This window comes from Mesoplodon mirus (assembly GCF_964341445.2).
Source record: "Mesoplodon mirus genome assembly, chromosome: 6".
Classification (NCBI taxonomy): domain Eukaryota; kingdom Metazoa; phylum Chordata; class Mammalia; order Artiodactyla; family Ziphiidae; genus Mesoplodon; species Mesoplodon mirus.
Window position 1 is genome coordinate 60,941,004 of NC_138982.1, and position 14,607 is coordinate 60,955,610.

At 36.2% G+C, this 14,607-nt stretch overlaps 1 pseudogene across 1 annotated transcript in view; it reads right to left on the reverse strand.

The window, feature by feature from the left end:
• Nucleotides 1–14,607, reverse strand: part of LOC309805955 — a 193,352-nt pseudogene that overhangs the window by 120,399 nt on the left and 58,346 nt on the right. Inside the window, exon 2 of the transcript in view lies at nt 6,942–7,064. The product of the transcript in view is annotated as an uncharacterized misc_RNA (transcript). The remainder of the gene's footprint in view (nt 1–6,941; nt 7,065–14,607) is intronic.

Below are 14,607 nucleotides of genomic sequence, written 5' to 3' on the forward strand. Positions count from 1 at the left end.
CCACACAAAAGTGATTAATATTGCGAGGGCGATGAATTTGATAATGACTGAGAGATGCCATCAACCTGACAAACTAAACAATTTTTTTAACCTGACATAGCCCTATTCAAGACATCAGCTGTCATCTGAAATGAATTCTGCTTCTAATTTGTCTTCATAAATAATGCAATTAATTGAAAGGTAGTTACAATGAAAGTCTTTAACTTCTTTCGTCTCCAATTTGAGGGCAATCTCTTTGCATTCCCTAGAAAGAATCTTCCACTCCTTTTATCAAATAAAACTTAGACATCACTGATCAGAACACTGAGATCAAAAACAAAAGAATCCATTGTGTGAAGACCACCACATCTAATAGTTTTCTCAATCCTTTTTTTCCAAGTTTAGCATTATTTTAAAATGTGAAACATAAAAATCTGATATAAGAACATTTATTCAAGCTCAAAATTTTACTAAGAATATCTATTTAATCAAGCTTCCAGGTTGTACATCTACCCTCTTCTTGCCACCTAACTTCTGTTTATTTAGAATTAAAAAATGACCTCTGATTCTATTATGTTGCACACTTTATCACACAGAAAAATCTTTGGTTTACAGCTTCCAGGTAACCTTTCTTCTTCCTTCCCCCCAACCTCATTTAGTGAGAATAAAAAGGAACCATTGAACAAAAACAGTTCCTGACCACTTCCAGCAAGTGGAAATAAAGAATCCTTGTGTTAAAGATGAAAATAATTAAAATGTTGTTTATCTGAGGTTTCTCTGTGCAGACACCAGTGATTCCATTTGTTTATTTGTGAGTACAGATGTTAATAAACCTATGTGCTGAAGGCATGAAAGAGAGGTAAGAGAACTATGCAAGCATTAAAACTTTCAATCATTTAATTATTTCTTCCCTCTGGGAAGGCTAATTTCAACAAATATAGCAGAGGAAGGACATGATTATGAATGGAGATTTGAGCTGAGCATGTTTCACAAGGTTGTTATAAAAAAGAAAAAAATGGAAAGACAGATTTTGTGAGGTATACCAAATTATAGCTAAAACCTTACAAGTTACTTAAAATGCAAATTACACAGCTAAATACAGAAAATTTGGGTAATATAATTATTTTGGTATCTAGCCCCTGGCTGTTAAAAAATAGCCACTGGCAAAAGAAGTTTAGTCTACATTATCCTTACTTATATTTAGTCATATCTACTAAAGTCTGCCTCTCAACAATGAGAAAATCTTCAATTCAAAGCTATCAGAAGATAATGTATTTTGTCCGAAGTCCAAAAGCTAGAAATACTGCAAGTTTGAGTTTTTCCCCAACAAACAAATCCATCTGGGTAAAGTCCTTACATCTTTCATCATTCTGTTATAATAATAGCTAACATTTAACTAATACTTGCCAGATATTTTATAGGTATTGACTTCTGTCTAAAAGTAGAAGAGTAAAATGGAGATAGACTAGAGAAGGGGGAATAAAGGAGAAGAGATGAGTACATTAGTCCGCTTGGGCTGCTGTAACAAAATACCCTGGTCTCGGTAGCCTTATCAATTTATTTTCTCACAGTTCTGGAGGCTGGAAAGTCCAAGGTCAAGGTTCTAGTAGGGTTTGGTTTCTGGTGAGAGCTCTCTTCCTGGCTTCAGATGGCCACCTTTCAGCTAGATCCTGGTATGGTGGAGACAGCAAGCTCTCTGCTCTCTCTTCTTATACAGGCACTAAACCCATCATGAGGGTCTTCCACCCTCATGAGCTCATCTAAACCTAATTATCTCCCAAAGACTCCACCTCCAAATACTATCACATTGGAACTTGGGGCTTCAACGTGCACATTTGGGGGACACAATTCAGTCCATAGCAAGGAGAGAGGAAGATGATTGAAAGTCAGAACCGGGTAACAAGAATGTAAGTACAGAGAGGCAGCAGTCAAAGGTGAAAATTGTGCTGTCAGGAAGTCAAGAGGAAGATTTAGAAAAATGAGTGGTTAATAGTGTCAGAGGTCATTGAGAAAGGCATGGAAAAGACTTCTCTGAAAGCTGATAATTAGAAGGTCATCAGTGTCTTTCATTTGGTCTGAAGCCCAATTGTACACATATAAAACTATATGTTACAATGTGTCATTAAGGCAACACTAAATCATATGGTATTAGAAGAAAAAGAAGGAATGCTTTTGGCTGGGGTCACCAGAGAAGGTTTAACAGGCCAACGGACATTGAACATAGAACATGGTAAGTAGACTTTTGACAGGTGGAGTCTTGGTGAGAGAGAAGTCTAGGTTGAGTAAGGTAAGGTGTGGAAGTGGAAAAGGGCATAGCTGACCTGGAGAATTGAGAGTAGCCAGGTTTGTTGGAGAATATGATAGAAATGTAAGAGAGAAGTGATAAATTTGCACTTACAGGGTGATAATATAAGGTAGATTTTTTTCATTAATAGCTATTATGAAAATACATTATTTTAACCCTCCGTTCTATTTACTAAAATAGAATGTAAGAATTTCATTTCACAGTACCTTTATGATTTTTCTTAGTCTTTTAAAATACTTATCAGAAATTATTTTAAAGCATTTGGTTAGAAGTGAAATTAGCCAGATTTTCCTGAAAACTTCTTTTGTTCAGAGTGAAAGTTACTTGATTTCTTTGGATCTCAGACTTCTTATCTCTAAAGTAGATTAGGCTGAATTAGTCCCTGGATTCCTCCAAAATATGATTCTATGATATAGAAAACAGTATTTTCAAAAAAGCACCAAAGTGTCATTATTGTTTTCATTAAAAACATTGAAGTCATGAACTCATTTTTCTTAAACTGGATATAAAATTCTCACTCACTGTTTTTATGTGAGACTTTCTAAAGTCTAAGCTCTTTATATACTTTTCAAATAAAATCTGAGCTCTACAAAATAATTATTCCACAGAATCCAATGGAGTTTTAAAAAATACAGGTTAGCAGATGATATGTAACAAATTAGTAATTTGGGGAACTCCATAATATTATAACACTTTAGAGATGCAGTAACTTTAAGGTCATTTTGCCCAGTTTCACATGAGGAAACCAGACTGTAGAGACTGTAGAGAGATTAAGTGATTTGCTGAAGGCCACGCACCAACTTGGATTCCACTGTGCCACTGTTCCTAGTCCATGGATTAGAGTCAGTGGTGGACTAGTATGAATATTTCTGTCTTTCTGATGATGGCTAAACTCTAGCCATTTTTTTTAAAGCCGTTGCTTTCCAAGTAAAGGGAAATTTAAAAGTATATGTAGGGCTTCCCTGGTGGTGCAGTGGTTGAGAGTCTGCCTGCCGATGCAGGGGACACGGGTTCGTGCCCCGGTTCGGGAAGATCCCACATGCCGTGGAGCGGCTGGGCCCGTGAGCCATGGCCGCTGAGCCTGCGCGTCCGGAGCCTGTACTCCACAATGGGAGAGGACACAACAGTGAGAGGCCCGTGTACTGCAAAAAAAAATAAAATAAAATAAAAAATAAATAAAAGTATATGTATTACTTGGTAATATCTGTGTTAATGGAGACCACTGATAGCAAGGCAAATCTGGTCAAAATTTCATTTTTGACTGCTTTCCCATGCTATGTCTGGACCCTTCACCAACCAGGTGTAACTGTGCTGCTCAAGGACAAGGACCCAGACCTCTGGCCCAGAACCCCATTATAAAGGAAGGTGTAGGGAGAAGCAGTCATTGACCAGCTTAGCCTCGGACTATATGACAGTGTCGTGAGACTGTATCATGATATAACAGTATCATGAAATCCTCCCACATATACACCTTTTAAAGAAGCACCATCATAAGGACAAAACTGTATGGGGGATATTTTGAAGTGTCATAGATGCCTTTAAAAATCTCAAGAAAGTAATAGGCCCTTGCCACCAGTAAAGTGACATGCATTCCAAAAATTTGCAAACAAATTCAGGGGCTCAAACTGAGGGTCACTGAGGCCAAGATCCCCAGTTTTACTGGGATCACATTTTATCAGCCGTCCAGGCAGTACTTTATGGGGAACCAAGTGGCCTGTACACTATAGTTGGATATTATGGACCCCCTCTCTTAACACCACTTTGTGTAACTTTATCATTCTGGTGGAGGCTGACTAGTAACTGCTGGCCATATGTCACCACAAGTGCACAGCTCTTAGAGAGCAGATCCTTTCTTGAAATGAAGTCATCTTAAACTCTGTAAGGATTTGGGGTACAAGAAGTTTACTGTTGCTGTGATTAAGAGAAAGTGCAAAAAGTACCAGCGACTCTAACTCAAAAAGTCACACTAGCTTAGGCCTATGACTGATGGGCAGAATGGGGCAAAGGAAGGGAAAAAGGTCGAGAAGAAGGAAGAAATGGAGGCAATTAATTTCAAGGACTCTAAAGTAGTGGAATCATAAAATTCCATAACTGCATCTTCTCTTCTGTGACTGGTCATGAAGAATTTCTGTCTACTACAGTTTCCTGGTAAGATCAACCACCATTCTCAGTTTCCTGCCAGGTAACAAATACCAAAGGGAAAGTGGGCTAATTTAATTGTCCTGTTTTTAAAAATATCTGACCCTTGCTACAATATTACTCAAAATACAAACCAATGTGAGACTCAGTTCTCTACAGTACACCCTTTCTTTCAAAGCAAATGAACAGTTCTTATCCTCAAGCTCACATCATTATTAGTATTTAAATACAAAATGCTTAAATTCTTCTTGAGTTCATTTTAACAAGACTGCTGTAATTGTGTCAACTGAGGTTCTTAGGACCATTATTTGAAACCAGAACCAGTATATTCATGTGAGAGAGGCATGAAAATTTCCACAAAGGTCAATTGCTGGACTCTTGAGTCCAGTACTTCTGTGGAATGACATCCAAGGGGTTAAAGGCTTTAAAATGACTGCAATCATGAAATCCATATTTCTCTTTAGCTTAATTTTTAATTTGTACACTATGTTGAAATTCTGTACAAGGAGAGGATCAACCTATGCAGCTGCAAATATTCTATTGCCATAGTGTCCATGTGTCTGTACAGGATGGATTTTAAGGAATCGAAATAGAAATGATAAACCATAATATTCTTATCCAAGTCCACCTTTGACCTGAGGTCACTGAAACAAAAGTTGGAAAATTCCAGAGCAATGGTGGTGAGGAACAAGGAAAGAGCTTAATGATTTTACTAAGAAATAGTTAATAACTGCCAGAGTTTAGAAAATTAATTATACCTGAAGATATAATTTCAGTTGGTCACTAGAGTGTTTATTTTGCCTTATCACAAAGACCAGATACCATAGATATATAAAATTCATTACTTTGCAAAATATTTTTATATCAGACACAAAAATTCACCAACTCAACCTTTACCAATAAATACTATATCTGCATGTATAGGTAATCCTGCCCCTAAATATTTTGTGACTGAGAGAAGTTAGAGTGGTAGTTTAAGGATATTACCAGCTGAAGTCTTTACAGGTTGGGGATGGAGATGGAGATGGGGATGGGAAAGGGATTCCTGTTGCAACAAGCAGTAATTTTGCAAAAAGAAGGGGATATTTGGGGGATTACAAAAATGTAAATGTGCTGCTGTCCCACCACTGGTGCCTGCTGTAGATACTGAGCTCCCTGATACTACGATATGGCTTCTATTTGCATCTTCACTCAACTTTGGAAAGTCCTTTCTTTGCTCTCAAAGCCTCCATTTTCTTCTATCAAAATCAGATCTATGACTACGACATCTTTACCTGTTTCCCCTGGCTTTCTCTCATTTCTTATGTTAGGAAAAAGAGAGAGTATATGTTATGAAGTTAAGCAAAACTGGCTGATTTCTATCCCAAATTTCATAATTATAGAATACTCATAAAATGCTAATAATTTTGAGTAGATGGACAAGTTAACAAACCCTGTATAAATTAAACCAGCAATTAAATTGTGTTGTATAAGGTGCTATTCTTTCAGTATAAGATATTTTTCAAAGGGACCTGGAGGTGAAATCAGAACGTGCTTGATGCCATCTGAGGATCATCATTCAATAAAAAAAACACTTTTATGTAAATTACTTCAGTTAAAAAAGAACATTTCAGGGAGATCAGCTCAGTGCTTTGCGACCACCTAGAGGGGTCGGATAAGGAGGGTGGGAGGGAGACGCAAGAGGGAGGGGATATGGGGATATACGTATGCATATAGCTGATTCAATTTGTTATACAGCAGAAGCTAACACAACACTGTAAAGCAATTATACTCCAATAAAGATGTTAAAAAAATAAATTAAAAAAATAAATTTAAAAAAAGAACATTTATAAATCATACAGGAAACACAGTATTTTTAAAGTTTTTCTGTTTTTTTCCCCTGCATACATACTCATTTTAGGAAATTTATAAATTTATTTAGGAAATTTATAAAATTCAGAAACATACAAAGACTTAACAATAATAATCCTACCTCCCCAAACTGATATCTAAGAACATTTTGATACACAATAAGTGTATAGTAACCTCAGATTTAATGTGTGTAGTTTTAACTATTCTTGAGAAACCCTAAACTCCTTAATATATAATCTGTTATAATTTTTGCTGTTATAATCATGAGTCCACTTCTGAGCCTGGTTTGAAATGAGTGAACATTGTAACAGCCCAGCCTCCTTTCTTTATTGTGTCTGTGCTGAACTTGTTGTATATAAGCAGTAATTAACAAATTTATACTTTATTGCATGTGGCAGAAATGATACCCTAAGGAACAGTCACACATTTGAGGGGATCCAAGTTTTGCTTGTGAATGTTAATTTCTATATTTCCTTCCCCATCTTTTTTGTCTTTTATTCTTTTAATAGCAAAATATCTTTTTTAAATTCTAAGAAGAGAATTGTACTTGAAAATTGTCAGCTTCTATAGATGTTTTTACAATAGAAAAACCTTTTCTTCCTGCCCCTACGTGGGCAGGTCGATTTTCACTGAAAACGACTTCAAGCTGGTTCTAATGTTTACTCACTTATGCAGGTGTGTTCATCAGCATGGAGGCTGTACCCCGTATCACATGCACAATGGAAGGTGCCCAGAGTGTTAATACAGCGCTGTTGGCAGCCTCCACTCACTACCGTACATTCATCAACATCTAGAGGAAGAAGACAGATGGCCAGGATTACAATGTCATTCCAATGTCAGCTTCAGAGAAGTGGCACAATATTTCTTTGATACACAGTATGTGTTTTATTGCACAAAGGCACCATCTCTGTTGCCACAGTTCTTTGCCTGTTTGATCCATTTTACTCCACAGTATAAACAAAAAAAATGTAGATAGAAACTTTATAAAGCCCAACAATGATGAGCATAGGGATTGTCTCACAATTTTCTATTCTTCACATCCTGATTAATTAGACAGATCTGAGATATAGATTATTTCCTTAGGGAAGGGAACCTGGAGGGGAGAATTACAATGAGCTACTCTATCTGGAGCAGCACATACGAGTAGATAAACACCTTTACTGGTCTGACGCTGCTGAATAAAGTCAGTAATAGATTTAACACCTTGACTCTCCTTCTCATGGGCTATGGTGGACATCAGGGCAGAGACAAATAAATTCAAATAAAGCCATAGTTTGGAGTTCTTAAAAACACATGGATACATTTGCTCCATTAACTCAGATTCTTCCTTATCTTTCAGGGCTCCACTTTCTGAAATACTTAGCATGTTTATGTGTGAAGTTACATTAATTTAGAATAAATGAAAAGAGGTCAAGACTCATGGTCACCTATGTCTTACGATTAGTCAAGGTTATGAAAAATGAATAATATTTGTCTTCCTTTGGAAAGGAAAACCAATTTATCTCTTAGAACTTATACTTCCTTGTACCCTATACAATCAGTTCTGATATATCTAAAATCACAACAAGAAAATATCCACAAACACAGGGAAAACTTTTCAGATAATCAGTGATTTTTCAGATAATTAGAGCTTCTAAATTTTCCTGTTCAGAGAATTTGTTTTGTGACATGTTCCAAAGTAAAAATCAGACAGAAAGGTCAAGATTTAGTCTGCACGTGTCTCATGCAGAGAATGTCCCGGACTCCCCTGTCCCCAGTTCCAGACATTCTGGCAAAGACTGCTGAGTATGAATATTCTTCACTAAAATATGTTATCATAATAGATAATTAGCTCTACATTGAGTGAGATTTAATTCCACAGGGCAAGATCCTTACTCGAGAAGACATCGATATTGGGAAGGAATACTATTTCAGTGTTTCATCATAGACCCTTTTCACACTGAAATACTAATGAATGTTTTGTACTGTAGTAAACATTAGGACATTTGACCTGAGAGAAGCACAAGAGTTTTCTTTTACTTGGCTTTTTTTTTTTTTTATGAAGAAGAAAAAATATGAAGAATATAAATCACAAAATAAGTCCCACATTTTAAAATTACTAGTTTACCATATTAAACACATTTTACACAGTCTAGTATTTTCCTTCTAAAATTAGATGTTCTGGAGTAATTCTGATATTTTAAAAGGAATCTTATTTCAGAGATAAGAACTACTGACTTTTCAAAGTGTTAGAATTTTTATTAAATTTTGAATCTGTGATAAACAAACCACTAATTTTTTTCCATATAAACTAATATCAAATCAGAATTCTCCATTTGTAACTTGTACTTTGTGCAGGGCTTTAATATTTATGCTACCTAAATTTTTCTCTTTCTAGTTTTAGGGTATTATTCACAGGGTTGAGATATAATTTTGAATCTTAATTCTGTCAATCCCTGAATTATATATCCTTCCCAGGTCTTTTACTTTAGACATACAAATAAAACTCTTAATTCCCAAGAGTTATATGTTTTTATCAACAAAACAATCAATATATCAGTATTTGCCATGATCAAAATTTTTTAGAATATACCATATATATGTATTTAAATACATTAAAAATGTCTTAAAGAGTGTGCACAGGTAAAATGATTACTTCTGAGGAGGGAAGGCAGGTGTCTGACTGAGTAGAGTGCAGGATGTGTGTGTTGGACAAGGAATGTTATCCACATCTATAATGTTCTAATTTTTCACAAGAAAGTTATTCAGTTACTACTTGTGTATTAAAAAGTAATTTTAAAGAAAGAAGCATAATAAGGACACCTCCCCTTCCCCTTCAAGCTCCAATAATTTTCTGGCAAAAGAAACCAAGTTAGTGTAAAAGAGAAAAACCATTGGGTTCATTCCAAAGATTAGGGTGGACATTGATTTTAAGGATGAGTATTCTTTCAGTATGTTTTAGTGTGTTCATATTCTTAATCTGCCCCAGAACTATAATTAAAGTACTATAATCTATTAAAAACACATACACACTAACAAACAAAAGCAAACCAAACTTCCTCTGTACTCTGAGTCAGACAGTCTTGGGAAAAATATCTTAGTGTTGAAGCTTATTAACCTGTCACTTTGCCTCTCTGAGACTCAGTTTCCTCATCTGTAAGATGGGATAATAATGACTGCCACATGTACTATGCTCTGATTTATGTTTTCCTTTCCTATTCATGCATAAGCGATTGGAATAGACTGCTAATGCTTGAGATTATATGTAGAAACCAAACAGGCAATGATAGAAGTACTGAGAAATGTGGGAATTCAGGGAAGGGGAAATGCATTTGAGCTACAGTGATAAGGGAATGTTTGAGGTAAAAACTGAGAATTGAGTGCATGGAGAAGAGGATGGGTAATCCAAAGGTGCAGAGGTTTAAACGTGCAGTGTCTGAGATTCAGTATTTAGACCTGTCAGGTTAGTGAATAAGGTTGGCAAAAGAAAGTAAAGCAAAAGAAGTAAAGTTGAAAAACAAACCTAAAATCTTCTTTTAATTAATTTAGATAGCAAAGTCTTCCTCTTCTTGATTTAAAATACAATACACTTCTGGGCAGATTGAGACATAACAGGCTGTGTTCACACAGTAGCTAAGCAAACTTACTAATAGTTAAAAAAAAATCAATCATTTATAAAGTGGTACCAAATGCAAAGTAATTGGTTTGACTTTCTTCTTCTTTTTTGTCCTTTCAGAATACACTAGATTTACTGATTGTTTGGGCATTGTGTAACCTACCGTTCTCAAATCTGGCAGTGCATTAGAATCACTTGGTGGGCATTTAGAAATACCCAAGCCTTGGTCCTGTCCTTAAAAATGTCTGATTTAGTTGGTCGGGGTAAGACTTGGAAATCAAATATTTGAAAATCACCTTTAGTGATTCTAATGGGGAGCCAGAGTTGAGATCCCCTTATGTAGTTAATGCTTTAATCTCCTAGAGATCTTGTTATAATGCAGATGCGGATTCAGTAGATCTGGGGCTGAGGGGCTGGATTTTGCATTTCTAATAGATCCAAGGCAATTCTGAAGCTGTGGTCTGTGGACCATACTCTGAGTAGTGAGCCTGAGTCCTCTGTTCAACTGTAAATGTCACACGGATCACAAATGTCATGATTTGGCTCAACTTCTCAGCTGTTTGAACAAAGCAGATCAATTCAGTTCAAATAGATAAATCAATACTCTGACCAAAATAGTGTGTGTATATACATACATACATACATATATACATACATTAAATTATTTACCAAAACCTCTGAAAATAAACCATCCATATTTCCCACACTATTCACTCAACAATAGTTAATATTTTTAAGACAATGTTAGCATTATCTGTTATGAGAAATGACTTTCTTCTGTAAAACATGAAGGACATTTTAGTTCTTTTCTGATGAAATACCTCTGATATAGGATAAAACCGGGTTAAAATGCCATGATATTAGACACTCATGCTGAAGCTGTCACAAGTGATTTTCTTTTCCATCAAGATTCTGCCCAACAGAGTTAAAAACCAGAAATGTCAATATTACATTAAAATGTTATTATGAAGTATACTTCATGTGGAGAAACCATTTCTCCAATTTTTCTCTCAGTTATATCTTAATGTTAGATGCTTACAGAAAGCCCTGCCCTCAGAATTGGAGCTCCAGGACACTGCTGGGAATAATGATAAAGTGATTAGAATTTTTTCAGCATTATCCCTGTGATATGGACCAAGGATTTGATGATTTTTATACTGTAAAAGAATGTCAAAAAAGAATCAACTATGTCTGCTATTCTTCCTTTTTAATGTCCTTTCTCTAAATATTTCTGCTGTATTTATCCCCCAAACTATTTCCCCAGATGATCACAGAATATAATGGCTTAAAAGAATTCACACTATTATCAAATGTATTTTGCACATAAAAGCTCCCTGAGACAACAATGATCCACTTTTGTTTCCAAACAATCAAGGTTGTTTTATATTATTTTTTTAGAGTGTGCAGCCAGAGTAAGATAAATTATTCTTCCATTTGCCTTTTAATATAGGCAATATAGGTTTCTGTTCTCGGAAACCTGTTGATTGGAAATAAGCATTGCTTTATGTTAAAGACCGCAACATAGAAGTGTTAGATTTGAAGGAAATATTAAAGGGTGTGTTGAAGACTCCACTAGATTTTCTAGATGTGGCTTTATTTTCACTCTGTTCTATTATACTTTCACTCTGATATGCAATACTGCTGACTTTTCACTTGTATCTTAATTCTGTAGTTCCTGATCAGATGAACTCCTTAAGGTCAAGGATCCTGTTATATTAAGCATTTTCTGGAATAGAGTTGATATTCCATAAATGTTCTATGAATGAATGAATGAATGTGTGGTTTGACAGCCATCCACATAATTCAGTTTTCTATCCACCCATATTCATCAATGGGATTTCTTAGAAATGGGCTCTGTTCCACTTGCCCTCTCTTCACCCTTGCAATAGACTACTGATATTTGTTTTTGACCCTTCACAAGTTGCTTTAAAACCTCCAGGGCATACAGTAATTTTTGTTTGCTCATGAACAAATTTAAATTGTGTCTATAGTGAATACTCACAGGTTGGCTGTTTGGGATTCATCCATTTTTCTTGTTCACTAATACTCAATAACTATCAGGTTTTCCTTTGGGGCATTTTATCCCAGTCATTTTAGAGAAACCATGTAGATTATATGGGACTGATGAACACCACTCCTCTCTCAAATCTGAGGTGGACTTTTCTTGGCATAAACCTGCCTCCATCTGCCACAGTGATTGGACCAGGTAATGTCTTTATTAGCATATGACCATCTCAGGAATGAATGAATTAGTTCAGATGTGATCCAATCAGCAGGAAGCTCAACATATAGGTTGGGAACCCTGGGACATAGAGGCCCTGTTGCTCTGGAGATTGTAATGTGTGTATGAGCCATCATTCAGTAGCCATTTTATTCCCATGAATGAAGCTACACTAAAGATACAGCCAACAAAGAGGACAGAGCTGAAGGACTAACAGAAAACAGGAATTGGAGCCCTGAATGAACTATGCCTGAAGCCCTCCTACCTCTGGCTTCCTCAGTTAAGTGATTCAATACCCTCCCTTTTGTGGTTTAAGCATTTTAAGTCACATGATTCTATTGATTGTAAAAGAAATCATCGTAACTGAGGCATGAATACTGTAAAGTGGGTGTGCAGGAGGAAGTTACCCAGTGCAGCTCAAACTTAGTACACACTTTCCAAAAAGATTTATTGTCTTCTAATCAGTAAAATGTTTTAATCTATATTCACCAAGACTTGTAATATTGTTGGAGCAATTATATTCTGTCAAGATTCTAATGAATTTGAGGATTTGTCACAATTTTGGTTCATTTTTATTACAAATATATGGGTTTATCAAACTGCCTGTGTAAAGTTGTAGCATATCTGATAGTGCTAGAGGGGTTGAAGATGCCTTCTTGAATGGTTTCCTCACAGTTGCTCTGTGAGGGTTCCTTTATTTGGTCTGTGTAGAGTAAGGATTAAAGCAAAAAATTATTATGCTAAAGATGTGGCTAGGGCCTGATTATGGAGAGTCTTTTCTGCCATATTAAGGAAACATGGCTTTACTTTATAGACCATGGGCACCAGCAGGGTGAAGGAGAGATTAGAGAAGTGGGAGACTGAAGGCAGGGAAGCCAAGTAACAGCAATTGCCAAAATCCAGATAAAAGATGATGAGGACTTGACCTAAGCTAGTAGCAGTGGAAATAGAGAAATGTGGGCAGATATAAAAGAGCTTAAGAAGAGAAAATCAAAATGATTTGGTTATTAGCTGGATGTGATGGAGAAGAAAGAGTCAAGGTCAACTGACTTGAACAATTGGATGGCTGGCTGTGGCATTCACCACATTCACTGCAATAGCACAGAAGGAGGAATATTTGATACTAGAAGAATAGTTCAGTTTTGGACATCATGATTTGATGGGCAAGTGAGATTGGAAGTTAGGGATATATACAGTAGGCAACTGAGTATGTGGACTAAAATCAGGAGAAAAATAGGGGGGATTTTTCAGCTACCATCTATCTACCCGCACAAGTCTAAACTTAGGAGTCATCCTTGATATTTTCCCTTCCTTCACCCACATTTGATTTAATACCAAATTTTACTATATCAAAATTATCTCCTAAAACATCTCAAATCTGTCCATTTCTCATGTCCACTGACACCACTCAAATCCAAACTAAAGCCCCCCCCTGCCCCCCGCCATCCACCATTGGGTCCTCTAATATCTGCTGCACCACAGTGATGTTTCAAAAACAAAAATTTGATCATGTCACCCGTTCCCTCACTCCTGTCTCAGTTTTATACCCTTCAATTCCTTCCCCTTGCTCTTAGGATTAAACTGAACACCAATGTGGTCTGGGGGCCCTTGTGTGGTCTGGTCTCTGCTTCCTTCTCTAATTCTCTCTCTCTCTCTCTCTCTTTTTAAAGAATTCTTTTATTAATTTATTTACAAAAAACAAAAACCGTTATATGTTAACATAATTTTTATAAAAAATATAGGTATCTTTCTTTAAAGAAGAAACAAAAGAACCAGTGAGAAGAGTGGCACCGTCTTACATTTTTGTCAATTTCTTTCATGTCTAGCTTAATAGAAGAGAGCTAGACTCTCATATCTGCTTTGTGTTCAGTCTGCTACAGCATCACACAACATGCAAACCCCTCTGTACACTCAGGAAAGAATGAGAATGAAAAAAGCAAATGAAGTCTTCATATGACAAAAACAGCTTTAACCCTGACGACCCTTGAAAGGGTCTTGAGGACTTCCCTGGGTCACACTTTGAGATCCACTGCCCTAGTCTAATAACATTTTACATATAAGGAAGCTGAATCTCAGATCAATTGAGAGATCCAAAATGACAGGGCCTGTTAAAGATGGGATACAGATCCTGGATGGTTTGTCTCACTTCCCTTGCTTTAGGTTCTCAATCAGAAACCTGGGAAATACACCCTAAAGACCTGTCTTGTTTGCTCTAGTTGCAGGGACTATCACAATATATTACCAAAATTTTTTTTGATTTAAATAAAAGAAGAAAATCAACAAATGTGTTAAATTCTGCAATGGGAATACTGTTGCAGAATGTCCTGCACCTGAATTAGGTTCTCTATTAGAACTGAAACACTAAGACAAATTCTGCACTCTCCTCCATGCACACTGGTAATGACAAACAGCACAGTCAATACCACAGAGAAATAGGGAAAGCAGAATTACCACAACATCACCATTTATCACATTTTCTAAGTCTGAAATACAATTCATAACACAATCCCTGAAAAG